This window comes from Saimiri boliviensis, chromosome 1 (genome assembly GCF_048565385.1).
Source record: "Saimiri boliviensis isolate mSaiBol1 chromosome 1, mSaiBol1.pri, whole genome shotgun sequence".
In the NCBI taxonomy this organism is placed as follows: Eukaryota; Metazoa; Chordata; class Mammalia; order Primates; family Cebidae; genus Saimiri; species Saimiri boliviensis.
The window spans coordinates 249,383,755-249,399,231 of record NC_133449.1 but is presented as its reverse complement, the minus strand read 5'-3'; the positions used below and the strand labels follow the sequence as shown (position 1 = coordinate 249,399,231).

At 37.2% G+C, this 15,477-nt stretch overlaps 1 long non-coding RNA gene across 1 annotated transcript; it reads right to left on the bottom strand.

Annotated features, from left to right (window-relative positions):
- Window positions 1–655: 655 nt before the first annotated feature.
- On the bottom strand, window positions 656–15,075 carry LOC141583492 (uncharacterized). The gene is made up of 5 exons (XR_012516120.1): window positions 15,053–15,075; window positions 11,224–11,262; window positions 9,286–9,475; window positions 8,664–8,801; window positions 656–1,434 (listed from the first exon to the last, which is right to left on the bottom strand). It is a non-coding gene; the product is annotated as an uncharacterized LOC141583492 (long non-coding RNA).
- Between the last annotated feature and the right edge of the window lie 402 nt (window positions 15,076–15,477).

Here is a 15,477-nt window from a genome sequence, read left to right as displayed (position 1 = left end):
ACATTCCAAACACTGCCTGCTACTCAACTATCTTGGCTTCTTGGACTGATTGGTTCTCTTTCTTTTCGAAGCCTTTTCTCTGATTTATATTTTTCTTTCCTGGATTTGTTCTCCCTATTTTTCTCATAAAAGGCCTCCATCCCCTCAGTTTTCCTATCCTGCTCCCATATCCAGCTTGCACTCTAGGTGTGAGGCCATTCTGATCATATTGCATTTCCTTACCGTGTTTCCTATATGACTAAGCAATGCACAGCTGAGTCTTCAATGCAGTTCCATAGATTCCTGACTTATTTTTCCAAGTCCATATTTATACTTGAACACAGATAACTTCAACTGCCTTTATAGTCTCTTGAAAACTCACTAGTACACATCTGAGGAGATGATAGGCTCTTTCAAAGGGCCAGGTCTTTTTTGTCATCAATTTGTAGGAGCCTTATAGAAACAATCCAATGGCTATAAGTCATCACTTCATCCTCACAACCTGTAGATGTGTTATTATTTCTCGTTTTGCTAGCGAAGGAACAGAAGCTCACAGTGATTTTGCAATTTGCAGCAACCATATGAGAAAATCAGAAAGGCTCAAAAAATAGAAGCTAGCTCAATGTGCCACCTAAGGGTAAGGCATAATTCCCAAAGGTTGTAAAGAGTAACCCCTTCCTAACAAACTCAGCGATATTTATTCGCAAGCTGTTCTCAAAAATAAAATTAGGCACAACTGAAAATACTATTTCAGACCACACATTCAGACTTCTCAAAATGACCTAATTGGAAATTTCTCAAGGCCAAAGTAGTCCACCTACCTAAGCATGCGATTTGCTGAGGGCAAGGAGTTAAAGGTAGTTATAGCGGTAGAGTAGGAGGATTCTTTTCTAATTATGGATTTATGACAATACTCTGATGGCAATATAAAACCAGTATTTCCAAGCATGAGTCAACTTAGTGTTCTAGTAACGAGTAGTACACGATGGCCGGGCTCTGTAAATGGAATTGCAAAACATTTGATTTAAGCCAATTCATTTATATTATGGAATTGCTGAGAGGTCTCTGTGAGCAGTTATTTTAGACAGCCCTTCCTTTGTAGGGTCTGAGCTATCTTCCAGAGTCAAAGAGTACTTTAGAGTATGGGAAGTCAACAACATTATCTTCCAAAGCTTCTTTACTGTTTGTGTAAAGCAAACTTCCATTTTACCAGATAGTATAAATGAAACTTCCTTTTCTGTCTTCATTGGATTTTTTAATCACCTTCTTACAAGATCATCAGCAGATATTCCATATGGGAGACATGGTCCATTTTTGAAAAGCAACAAGAACAATGCTGTACAACTGTAGATTCAAGAATTTTTCTCAGCATAACTTATCACTACTGATGAAGAAAATTTAGAAAAACATAGAAGGATGTTGGTATGTCCAGCATTAATACCCAGGTCAGCTAGTCTAAAAAAAAAAAAATGGAAGGAGACCAAGTAGGTCAGTGATGTGAACAACAGGTGAAAGTTTTTAAAAACAATGTTAATAAAAGCATAAACAGAGAGCACTAAATTACTACAAACTGAGTTTCTTAAAACAGATGTTTATTCTCTCACTAGAATTCCAAAGTCAAGGAGTCAGTAGGGTTTGTTTCTTCTGAAGTTTCCAGGGAAGAATGTGTCCTGTGCCTCTGTTCTGGCTTCTGGTAGTTGCCAGTGAGCTGTGACATTCCTTGCAGCATTCCAACTCTGCCTCACCATGATCCCTAAATGTGCTGCCAGTTCACAGCAACAGTCATCAAATGGCCTTCTTCCCATGTATCCCCAAGGGACCACCCTCAAGGGACACCAGCCATTGGACTTAGGACCTACCGTAATCCAGTATGATCTCTTAGTTTAACTAATTACATCTGCAAAGATCCTTTTTCCAAATAAGGTAACATTTTGTGGTTCCAAGTAGAATAAATTTTGAAGATGCTATTCAATCAGTACAATCAGGAACTACCAGTGTCCCCTCATCTCAGAGCTCTGTAGAGAGATGGTATCATGATCAAGAATAGTGGGACTGGGAACCTGGAGGCCAGTTTATTCTAGAAGCTTGCTCTGATTTTGGATTTGACTTAGTCATTCACACACACTGAGGCAGTTAGGGGAGTTCTGGAGCCCTTAGCATGTATGTGTGAATGAGCTTTAAGGCCTCAGTTCAGAAATTGTATTCACATTGTTGTGTCAGGTGTGCTTATGTTTTCTTCAAAATGAAATTTTCTTGCCTTTTCTGAGGTCCTCCAAGGGTCTTTGACCCAAGAAGGCTAATAACAAATGCACCAAATAATCTATAAAGTCCAGCAAAGCATTCTAATTTCTAGACGTATATTTGACCTGTGTTGTGTTATTTTAGGATACATTCAGGGCTTTTGGATAGCATGCTAAAAGTCTAGCCCTTAAGCTTATTTTATTTTGAAATGTTTCTGGCTCATTGATTTCCAATCTGCCTCTTTCTACATAACCCACAGGTGGATCAGTTTTTACTTGGCTCATGTTTTATGCAATAGGAAATGTAAATGAAACTCAGAACCAGGGATAAACAAGCTAATATTGGTATAAGGGGAAGAGAAAAACACAGGTGAACAGGTTTATGGCTTTATGTGCAGGCTTTGTTATCAAAAGACTTGGAAGGGAGCTGGTGAAAGGAGAGAAGTGGGGGAGAGGAGGAAACGCTGGAGGTTATGCTGTGGGATTTGCAGTTTTACAGTATGATCCATGTTCCCTCTGTCTGGAATGACACTCACCTTACATTTTAGTGTCTCCCAGAAAATAACAACTTGTTACTTATTAAAAATAATTCCATTTGAGAACCACTCAAAAGATTACACAGCCTCTACTGTGCTTTACTTAATTAATTAATTTTTTATTGCATTTTAGGTTTTGGGTACATGTGAAGAACATGCAAGATTGTTGCATAGGTACATCCATGGTAGTCCATCTACTGTGATTTTAAAGAACACACTCCCTCTGCCCTTCCTTGCACCTTTGGTGGATATCCACATATTAGCACAGCCGGCTCTTCAGAAACAAGAGTAGAGTTAGTTCAGTCCACAGACCACCTGGCCTCCTTTTACTTCTCCTTCCTCTTTGTTTTTTCATCTGCCCATTTTTTCCTTTTTCATTTCTTTGGAGCCTCCCCACAAAAGGGCGAGTAAGAGGAAGGAAAGTGAATTATCGTCTCCTGACCCAGACTCTTGCTTTTCTACTGTGTGCAAAATGTATGATCAAGAGCACTGATTTTAGCTATAAACATCTTCTCTTGTTCTATTGACACAGAAAATCAAATTAATCTTTTTATTTTATAATATAGAATTAAAAATTCACCTTTATTTAGTGAAGGCTGAGTTTAAAATAACAAAATATCTGAAGATTATGGAAAAAAAATCACTTTCTTTATGGTATTTTGTGTTTGGATTTCCTCATGAGTTTAAGCCTAATTTCTACTTCTATAAATGGACTATGTGAAAAATACACCAAATAATAAAACAATTTTTATTAGTTTTTCTACTCTAATCTGGAGATATTCCAAAGTCTCATATGTGCTTGGCCAGAGTCTATTTCTCTCAAGTATTCTTGAATCTACATTACTGACTGTTCCCCTCAGATAATTACAAAAAGCCCCAGAAAAAGTTTTTCCAAAGTGAGTGGTAAGTCTTTTGCCAAGTGTAGACTTTCTGTACATTCTTATTACATAAAGGAGTAAACCTTGGTGTAGCCTGAGCCTCCCAGGGAATGTTGAGTTTATGATTATTTTTTAAAGGTCAGTGAAAAGAATGAAGAGCACTGAGCAGGGTTGGAAATGGCGTTCTCAATTATATTGGCCAGGAAATGAATCCCAGGCAGGCAGGACTTGAAATCTACCATGAAACAGCCTTGATCTTTCAAGCTTAAAAGACAAGGACAATGAGCAGCATTGGGAAAATGAAAGAAAAAAAACCATAACCTTAAAGAATTCCTCACTACCAAGATATCATAGGTAGAGATCACTAAGGATCAACATGGTCATTGTCAATCTTACTTCTCTTTTTCAAAAGTTAGGACTAGTAGATGTCAGTCGAAAGCTCAGTAACTATGTAAATGTAGCCATTTTGGATTTGTCATTTTAGTTTCCTTATGATCAATTTGTCACTTTCCAAATAGCTCAAAATTAGTCAGTCAACTAATTTACTTTAAAATAGGATAGCACTTTGATATCAAAAGATATGCATAAATTTTAATGTATATGTATATACATGTATGATAAATGCATATATATATATATATATAGAGAGAGAGAGAGAGAGAGAGAGAGACAGAGAGAGAGAGAGAGAGAGAATTTTTTCCTAAGTAGGGGCACAGAAAACACATTACCTTGATAAGTGCTTTCTAAGAGAAAACCTTAACCAAGTAAAGCAAAAGCATTATGAATAATTTCAAGTTCACAATTTTCAATAGATTTTAATTTTTTAATACAATATTTAAGTAAAGACAGCTCAATCGAAGTCATTCATAATCAAGCTGTATTCTCTATTATAGTTTTTCTTTTATTCTTGTCTCTAAAAAAATGCAATTTAGGGAAAACTGTAATACACACAGAACTGTGGCTAAGGCTTTACATTTTACCTAGTGAATTTCACGAATCCTTACCAATTCAATGATCTCTCTGACAGTAACAAGTTCTAATTTTCTTACCATGCCCTTCTTCCCTTGGATCCAAAATATTCAATAAAAGAAGAAGCCCATTATGCAAAACATACACTAATATCCTCAAAGGCATGGAGAGGCTGGGTAGGGTTTTTCTCACCAACACGAATGTTCAAGTTCAAGTATTGAAATGTAAAAGTTGTTACTATGCCACAAGGAAGGAGTAGTGGCCAAAGCAAGTTTCAACCAAGTTCATATCAAAAAGTATTTCCTGAAGTGGAAAGTTCCCCCAAAGGCACAAGAAAAATCTATTAACAGAACATTTTGAAGGAGAGGGGCCAAAATGTAAAGGAAGCGTTTTTTACCCTTACAGCAAATTGGCAATCCAGAAGATACTTTTAATACCCTAGTGTATGTGTGTGACAAAAAAGAAAAACAGACACTGATTAAATATTTATCTAGTTACTCTAAATGAGCTTGTATGGTGCTTAAAATAGAATTAATTTTAAAATATATATAATTTCTCCTGTTTTTGTTACAGTATCACACCACAGATCCTCCTTCCTTCCACACATATTGATGCTCTGACACCATTTGCTTGGGTCTATGAAATCTTAAACAATAAACTGCTTTAGTTGTGGCTGGTGAAATTTCTGTTTGTTCTGGAAACTTTACTATTCTGAGAATGGACTTGGCCATTAACTATCAGTGTCCCTCAAGATAAAGTGGCATTAGGTAAATGATGGCTTAAATAATTCTCCACATTCCGTGCCATAAGGCCATGACAAAACTCTTCCTAGTACACATACCTATTAATGTTAATCAGATAGTCAGAATCTATCTAAAGACACAAATAATTTGGTAGAATTCTGAGGCTTGCTAAGACTTGAAATAGCAAGTTAGAATGTGTGGAAATACTCAATCCAACAGGAATTTTGAATTTGAGAATTCTTTGCTGCGCATCATTAGAAGATCTAATGGCATCCTTGCCTGTACAGAATAGGTGCCATAGAACACCTCCTTCCCCAAGTTGAGACAACTAAAAATGTCTCCAGCCATGGCCAAATGTCCACTCAGGGACAAAATCACCCCCATTTGAAGAACACTGCTTTAAATTATGGCAGACAGGCTAAACAATTCATCTTAAATTCCATTTATTCTTTTCTTCTTAAAGTTTTTTTTTTACAATAGCTTCTAAATACTTCATTCTTTTTCTTTAATACCAGAAAATATGGCAAATCTCTGACAACTTTGTGTTTTTACTGCCTTTATTTTTTACACTATCGGGGAATGAATCCTATAAAAATGCCCACGTTTCCATCTGGTCCAGTGCCTATCTCAAGCTGTTCAGCCCTATTCTCTCTACTCTGAGAAACAAACAAACAAACGAACAAGCAAAAATCCCCGCTTCAAACTGGAAGTCCTTCATTCTTCATTCTTCTGTCTTACGGCCAAGCTGCTTTCTGGAGTGGAGGGCTCCCTGGCAGCATGGACCCAACCCACAGCTAGAATGTTTGAGTTCTGCTGTTCCTCTGCTGGAAGGGCTGCTTGAAGGGGCTGCCCCAGCAATTTCTGAAACTAAGCGTGGGGGGAAAGGGAGGAGCTAGGAAGGTATTTAGAGACCTCACCCCTAAACTGGGGCCACCTGAACTCCAACAAAACAATAGGACTCATTGTTTACTGACTGTACAGGAAACGTTTTCGATTGTTTTCTACACACAAATTCTGGTAGGGCCCTAGTTCTGCACAACCCTTCAGCCAAACAAGTCAATTCTCATAAAAATGATCTCATGAACACATTTTACTTTTTTTCTGAAAAGAACTTTTTAATTCCCCAGCTTACTAGAAGCTACTCAGTCTTTTTTTTTTTTTTTTTTTTCATTGTCTTTGAATAGAAAACGGGCAAAGGAGACCAGAGTAGGTCTCCTCCCTCTTGTTGATCTTGCCATTTCTCCCCTGTTTACATCAAAAGCTTCTAGATACAAAGAGTAAATCATTATTTGCATTACTGAAAATGAGTAAAGTGCACATAGTCTTCTCTACTGAGTTTTGATTCCTACTGCAGCTTTGACTCTGAATACCACATTTGATGCTAACATAGAACACATTTTACAATGAAACAATGCAGATGACAACCTAATCATCATAATACCATAAATGTCATTAATTGTATGTTTACTCCGTGCCAAAGATGGTGCAAGCTATTTATTTTCTATTTTCTTACGTTTAATCACACATAGTCCTCATTGCAGCCCTATGATTTAGGTCTCATCACTCTATTTTGGGAAAAGGAAACTGAGGCTTAGAGATTAAGATCACATATTTTAAGTAGAAATTCAGACTCAGTTTTGACTAACCTCAAAGCCTTTATTGATAGACAGATGATACATAGATAGGCAGATACATATATGATAGATAGATAGATAGATAATAGATGAATAGATATGTAGGTAAGTAGATTGATAGATGATACATAGATAGATAGTTGGATAACCATGATGCTACATGATGCTGGTATCCCTTCCCCTGCCAGGAATTCCCTTAACAGAACACCATGAAGTAAAAGTTGGCTCCCAAAGGCCAACTTGGCTACAAAGAGAAGATTCTCTTTCTCTATTCAGAAGGTGTTTCTCATAGTGTGATCCAATGAATATCTGCTTACTAACTTGCACTGTTGAGGAAGTAAACTCATAAGTCCTGTCCCAGGCCTAATGAATCAGAATCTCTGGAACATGTGGGAAACTGACCCAAGTATACGCATCTTTTAAAAACTCAGATTATTCTTCTGCCCCGAAAAGTTTTGGAACCACTGACTTACGCTGTCAGAAGTGATCGACTCCCCGGGCTGGGAAGCTCCGATTTTCTCTTCTGGATTTCCTGTGTACTCCTCCCCTCCCTGTCCTCTGCCACATCAGGGAGGATGCATGAATTTCTTCAGCAAGCTCCTTGTCCTTTGGCTTCCAGGTGAGTTTAGGCAATGAGGGGGTGGGGAGAGGCATTAAGGGGAGATCAAGGAAAAGAGAGAAGTGATGGCATGGTCTGTATACCTCAGGCTCTTTCCTATGCAGTCATTGCAGACCGGCTGTCTCACACTCCCGGAGGTCACCACACCTGACAAGGGGGCCCTCTCAGCATCAGAAAATCTCCATATTCCAGGCTCCACACCTTCCTTTAAGTGTCATTTAGGTTCTGGGTGAAAAATGTTTGTTTCTGTTACTGGTTTCAGACTACTGCAGTCTTCTCTATTGCTTTTTTGTCTGCCTACATTTCTGTGAATAGTCTCTCAAATTCTCTACACACTTTCCCCATTTGAAGGTGTCATCTGTTTTCTGGCAGAACCCCAACTGATAATCTTATAAATGTGACTCAAGCATCTATAATTTGTTTACATCTTCTGGATTATTCTTGCCACCTTGCACCTATGAGCGACTTGATGCCTGTAAGTTGCTTAATCCGTTGTATTTTTCCAGCCGTGGTGATAATCAAAAGAGAGGAATATATAACATGCTTTTCATGTGCCTACGATTAACTCTCAGTGTTAGTTCCTGGCCCTCTATTTACAGCACACCATCTTCCTCTCATCATTTAATGTAATTTGATTGGCCTTTAAGACATTGCTTACTCTCTCCGGGCTCTCTTTGTTTCTGCCCCTCCTCTTCTCCAGCTGTCCACCAGCTCTGCCCATCAGAGGACCCTTTTGTTCACTGGGTCTTTCCTAGTTTCCTCAATCTTATTGCTACTTACTGTGTTCACTGTAAGAGCTATTCTGTCAACTCCCATGATCTCCAAGAAAGTCAAGTCCTTTCTCTCTGTCTGAGCACCAGACTTTCCCACCAACTCCAGACTTACCTTTCTTTTCTATGCTGCTCTGATTTGAAGGCATCTCCAGACAGAACACAGAACTTTCCTGAACTACCCTTCCATTTCATGGGGAAAGGGGTCTATAATCCTTCACCATGCAGAGATTGCCTCTACACGTTGATAACTTTCTTTTATCCCCAATTATACTTATAGACAATTATCTCTCACCATCTAGAGCTTCAAAACTCTTACCTGGAATATCACTCTGCAGCTAGCTGTCTTCAGGCTGTTGCCACTGTCCAAATATTTATGTGAAGGTGATGGGCCCTTCTCAGCCTGGCTGCAGTATAAAATGAGTTCTGTAACCTAAGAACAGAGTTATCCAGGGAGATTAAGTGCATCTGTTCACTTGAGCACCAAACAGGTGCTAGGTGCTCTGTTCGGCTCTAAGGTTTTGTTTCTGTCCATACTTTGTGCAAGAATCAGGCAAGGAGTAAGTCACTGTCTCTTCACTCAGTCAACATTCATAACTCTTTAAGAATTAATCTGTGAATTTTTGAAGAAGGCAATTAAATGTGTGGTGAATGACAGCCCAGACTCTGTAATTGAATCCCACTAAGGTTATTCTATATGTTATAGTCAATGAAATAGAAAAAATTTACAGTAGATAATGATTTTCATAAGGCACTGTTCATGTCTGCTAATCCATTTTGATCCAACCTGAATTCCATGTTTAGTTGGAATACGCTACGTACACCAAGGTACCTGCTTCCTGCCTCAGGATTCTGATTCCTAGGTCTCATAATTTGATTATGATTTCCTTGTTTAAATATAGTTATAAATTATCTGCATGTTGATCAATTGGTAGTGCTACAGTCTTCCTGCAGGGTTTTCTGTAAATGTTAACTCCAGTTGCTGGACTTCTCTGCTGCATGCTCTGGGGCTTTCATTCTGTGATCTACAGCAGTTGTGTTTTCTTTGGGAGAGCAGTGTTATTTCACAATTCCTGTTTCATTTGCTCTTTGTTCTGTGCCTAGTGTCTGGAAAGAAGGTTTAAATTTTTTTGTGGGGAAGATTTGCTTATACTTAGGGTATAAACTGAGGCTTCATTTGTGCCAATCTAGAGTATAGCAGGCACTAATAGTGTAAGATGCAACTGTTTGATTTCTTTGATTCCTTCAACCCATATATACTGAAGGTTACCCACACATGCTATTTGTGCACAGAAAATAATACTATTATCTATAATGTCTAAAACTGCACTTGTCTTGAAAATTATTAGTGCTCTTTGTTTTATATATAAATTTTTATAGGAAGAAACTGAATATTAAAAGCTAAAGAGATTTTTCCAAGGCTCCAAATAACCCACTTTTCACATTTTTTCTTTGGAATATATTAGGTAGAGCTTTGGAAGGGTAAAATGGGATGGATATTTATCTTTTTACTTGCCCTTATTTGGCAACAATATATTTGAAAAAATATATTGTTTTTTTCAAATATATCCCACGGGTGTGGATGAAGGGGCAAGAAGGGCGCATCCCAAAATTTGCCTGAGAGAATGAGACAAATAAATACAGAATTTAAAAAATATTAAACAGTCTCCAAGCTAAATAATCCATGTGTGGGAAACTCACACATTACTGAAAATATTAAGCAGGATCAGAGGGTGAAAGAAATAATGCACCCAGTTAAGATAAATTCGTTTTGGTCCTAGGAACCTAAGCCTGTAGAGGTTCAAGCAAACCCAACTCTAGCCAAATATTTGCATAAACTCTTGACTGTGTAAACATTTAAAAACTGCAGTAAAAACTGGTAGTTTATACAGTAAGTCTCTTAAATTGGTTTCCCAGTGCTATTCCAAGCTACAGATTTTCAAAAACACTTCTAGGAAGGTAGAGTACCCCTTCACTCTCAGAAAAAAGCAAAGCAGAAGGATGGATTGCTTTTTGAAGCATAATACTGAAGCTTCCTGGAAGCCATCTATTTCCAAATTTCTAGAAAATGTTATCTTTCACCTTCAATGGAGAACAAACATTATCACCAAGGCTACTGCATCTTCAAATATTTGAAGACAATCTGTGTCTGCCTGTTCTGATTGCTTCTGACGCCAAGCCCAGGTTAAATTACAACCATTAAGAACTTGAATAACGTGCCCCAAACAAAATATATTATCTGTACTCCCCAGTGGAAACCTACTGAATTGTCTTCCCAGAACACAACAGTGTTCCTTCCTCTGAGGCCCCCATTGCTGTGCTGCAAAAGTAGGCCGCAAGTAATTGTTCCAAGGGTGGACACTGGACCCAAAGTGGGCCAATCAGAGAATCAGAGCCTCTTCTAAAGTACCGGAATTCATATCTGGAAATATTTACCTGTATGTATTTTAATATGTCAATTTGGTGACCATGTTTCTACTACCTGTACTGGAGAATCAATATACGTAAACAAAATCTTAAGTGATCTTCCAGAAACCATGGTCTCATCCACCACACTGCTTACCTACTATCTAAATGTGGTACTTTTCATAAAACCAAATATGATCATATTGCACCATTGCTGAAAATCTCAAACAGCTATCATATATGAAACCAAATCCAAACCCACAATATGGCTTACTCATGTCCTCATAGTTTAATCTCCACATATCTTTTAAGCCCCATATCTCATCACTCCTCTTTTTTTCTCCCATCATATCCCATCAGATCTAAATGACCCACAGACACAAATGTACGGTCTAGTCGTCTACTCTTCAAACACACAGAGTGTATCCTAACTGCTTGACTTTGCCTACCTGCTCTTCCCTCTCCTGAAAGATTCAGTTACGACTAACCTGAAAGAAAGGGAAGAACAGGTTTTGGCAAATTGTTGTTCATCCTTCAAGTCCTAGCTCAAGTATCGTCTCTCCCAGAAGCCCTCTATGTCTCTTGTGTGATTTCTGACAGTGATTCACCTCTTTTGGGAAACCCTCCACCAAGCCCTAGAGGAAAAGCTAGCAGCTCCTCTTTCTCTCATTCTGCTTTGTTTATGTCTGTCTTTCATAGTATTCTTAGAGATTACTGTAATTTTTAAAGTCATGCCTGTCTTCCCTTCAAGACGAAGAGTTCCTGGAAGACAGTGATCACATCTTAAGTCCCGATGCCAGGGTAGAGACTGGTGCTCATCTTATTACTATTAAGTAGCTTGACTCTGTAGAAGTCAGGATGCTGTTCTCACCAGCAAGTTTTTGCTTTACATGTCTATCACCTAATTCTTCCAACTGGCTAATTTATTTAAAAATCACAAGAGTAGAATTAAAGAGTTATTTATTAGAGACATAATTTTTCAGCAGGCTTCTACAGAGCCCTTAATAAAATAAATGTTCGAATCAAAATAACTCTTTCTCATACATTTTTAATTTTTAAAGAGCGTATGAGAAGAGGACCAGTTGTTGACTTTAGCAGTACAGTACTTTTAAAAATAAACAAGATCAAAGCAGAAGGTATGGGGGAAAAAGTGACTTGACTTTAGACTTCAAAAAGGCCAACTTTAAATATGGGTAATCACACAACGAGATAGTCCTCTTGTGATTTGTTTCCTACATTTAAGAAGTTCTTTCTGGGAAAGTGGGATTAAAATAAAGTCCACTCCGAAGAGTTTAAAAATAACCTAATATGCTGAATTAAAAATAACCTAATATGTTTAGTTTTATTTCATCTCAGTTCATCTTATCTTTATTTGGAATTTGTGCAGCATCTTTGAAATAAACCACTGAAAATGACCTCATGGAAAAAAATGTAAAGCATTTTTTTCTTTTCTCTTTTTTTTTTTTTTTCAAGTGTGAATAAACCCCTCGCAAGTGTATCTGTGTACTTCCTGTTTACAGTGCTTATGTTTATCAGTGCAATTCGTATTGTTTTAGCATACTCTACTTATTGGTCCACTTAATTAAGACTCACTTAGGATTTTTCTTCCAATATGTTAGGCTTTGGGGTTGTCGGTGTCACTGCTGTGCCACTTCAGCGATTTCAAGTTAAAATCACTGCCTTATGAGGCAGTTTTTCCATGGGGTTACTATGTGAGGACTTCCCATCAGCTGTGCACTGTTTGAAAATAAAATATAAATAGGCCAAATCTACTGTCTAAGGTGTGAAACTCCAGGTAAAATATAGGTCATATATTTGTTATTATTTAAAATGTATTTTATTTACCTCTTTGGTAGGTATTACTATAAAAAGAAAAATCTATTTAAGATATCAAGGACATATCCATTTAAAAATGATTGAAAAGCATAAAAGGAATTTCTGCCTTAAAAGAAATATATATAATCTCTTTCTTGCATCACTGACCATCATAATGGCCTCTGTAATAGCCCTTAAGCCTTAAGTTTGGTGTCTGAGCTTCCAAGAATTTGGATTGATGCTACCCATTAATTAACCTCACATGCTTCTGGGAATCTAATCAAGTCGACCTTCATGTTATACATAAGCACGTCTTCCCAAAGATGTCACAGATCACAAATGATCTAGAAAACTACTTTAAATACCTACACACACAACACAAAAATTCCTTGACAGTGACGAGCTATTAATACCTGGTAAATTAGTGAATTTAAATAGCAACTCTCCTCTTGACAGCATTCTAAGCTCTTTGTCAATCTTTGCGAATATTAAAGTGTTCATCTGCATGTTCTCTGTACTCTGTAATTAAAATGTAATGCTATTGTCCCTAAATTCTAGGCTTTTGGAAAACTATGAATTACTCTGTATTAGTTATCTATTGCTTCGTATTAAGTTACTCAAAAAATTAGTGCTTAAAACAGTAAGCATTTCTTATCTCAGTTTCTGGTGGTCAGGAATTAGAAAGCAGCTTAGTTGGGTACTTTTGGCCCAGAAACATTGGTGAGTTTGTAGTCAGAATGTCTCTGAGAACTTCAGTTATCTGGAGGGTGGCCTTGGCTGCAGAATCAACTTTCAAGATGGTTCACGGACATAGTTGTTGTTTGGAGGACTCAGATCCCACCCACATGAATCTTTCCATAGGTTATAGGGCACAGGGCTACTGAGTCCTTTGATAGCAACCTTCTTCCAAAATCAGAATTTGAAAAGAAAGAGCAAGGAGAAGACCACAGTGCCTATCATGACTTAGTTTAGAAAGCAATATACTGTCACTTCCACGATATTTTATTTGTTGGAAGCAAGTCATTAAGTACAAGCCATACTCAAAGGGAGGTGAATTAGGCTTCACATTTTGGAGGAAAAAGTATCAAATAGTTTGGGGCATATTTTAAAACCACCACACTTCCAAATTTGTCTTCAACAAATAAATGTTAGATGCATATGATGGCCATCAACAGACATAGTAATAGAAATGAAAATGTAAATGGATAAATTGTATGGTGTGTGAATTATATTTCACTAAAGATGTTAATATTTTTAATAGAAAGAATTGGAGAGTGTACTTTATTAAGAGGAGAGATAATTAAGATCTTTAGAGCCTGTTGCATGCCCTGTACTTTACCTAGCATAGTTTATTTAAACCTCAAAACAAACATAAAATAGTGGTGTGCTGGAGCCGGTTCACACTGGCTTGTGGGAAACACTTGCTAGCATCTCTATAAAGTTCCATGCTTAATAATAACACCATACTGGAAGTTTAAAGTCAACCATGGTGAAAATATCAGATACTAAGGGGCATCCCTGATTTGTAGAATTTATCAATTTCCATTGTATAATTGGCCCTAATTTACAGATAATGAAAATTGGAGAATGAGAGGTTTTTACATTTGTTTTTAAAAATCGTGCTGATATTTTATCTTCCTCCCAGGGCTAGTAAATGGAAAGGCCAGAGTTTGAACCCAGTGTTGAATGCATCTAAAGCTAGCTTTGTTTTTAGTATGTATGCTGCCTCTCTAAGAGGATTAATTACTATACATCGTGAATCATCTTCCTTGCCACCATCATGGTATTGCTATGTTTACGATAACAATGAGGACTAACTACAGCTAATTGGCTGATCATTTCTGGTTGGGAAAGAATTCCGTTTAATTCAGATACTGGAAAAAAGACTAGTAAAAATCAAAAAGTAAAAGAGCTAACTTTAATTTTAAGTAGAAAAATGAAGAGAGAGATGGTAACATAGCAAAGACATACGTTCTGTTAAATAGAAAATTGTTAGAAATTAGATATATGAAGCATCTCTGCATTATCTAACAGTGTGAGAGTATTTTTCTCAACACAGAAAACACTGAATCTCATTTCTTTAGTCTGACATTTATCTTTCAAATACAATATTCATGACCTCTAGTCTCAGATAAACACTCTTGAAACATCATTTCTTATTTATACCACTTGGCACTATTTTGCATATTCAAAACATCTATATTCGACACATGTATGCAGAGTTAGGGCAGACTTATTCCCATGCAGATATTCATACAAGCACTAATGCACACATCCCCCAAAATGGAAGATAGCAACGTGTGGAAGATGATGAGAGAAGATGAAACTGGCTTCTCTGGAGCAAATGTTTTTCAGCAATAACCCCAATAGCTCAAAAATGATCACATTTAGAGATACTAAATTAAAACACTGTGCCAGAGACCATGGACCTGTGTATTAAGGCACACACATATGAAATCACACCACCATGCTAGAGATGAAAACATGACAGCTAGGTTACCATGGAGACAGAAGCAGAGACACCAGCTACTAACTCTGAATACCAATTAACATCTAGCACTTCTTTATGTTACTAAAATTGGTTGCCAGAGCAACTCAAAGGATTGGCTCTGTTATCAAATTAATTACAAACCAAATCTTAAAAAGTCAGATTCTTTAGAATTTTATGAGTCTTAACTTAAAGAAATTATTTATGGGGATTCATGCTGGTCTCAAGATGGCAGCTGCTATTTGTGAATCTTTTTATCATTCCCCAGTCCCTCTTTTCTTTCTCTTAAAATATTCCTCAGGCAGAAACTGGGATATCCTTCTTAATATTCTCAGTTACGCTTCCAGCAAAAGAAAGCTGAAATAAAATTGCTATATAACAAGTTATTTTAATACATATT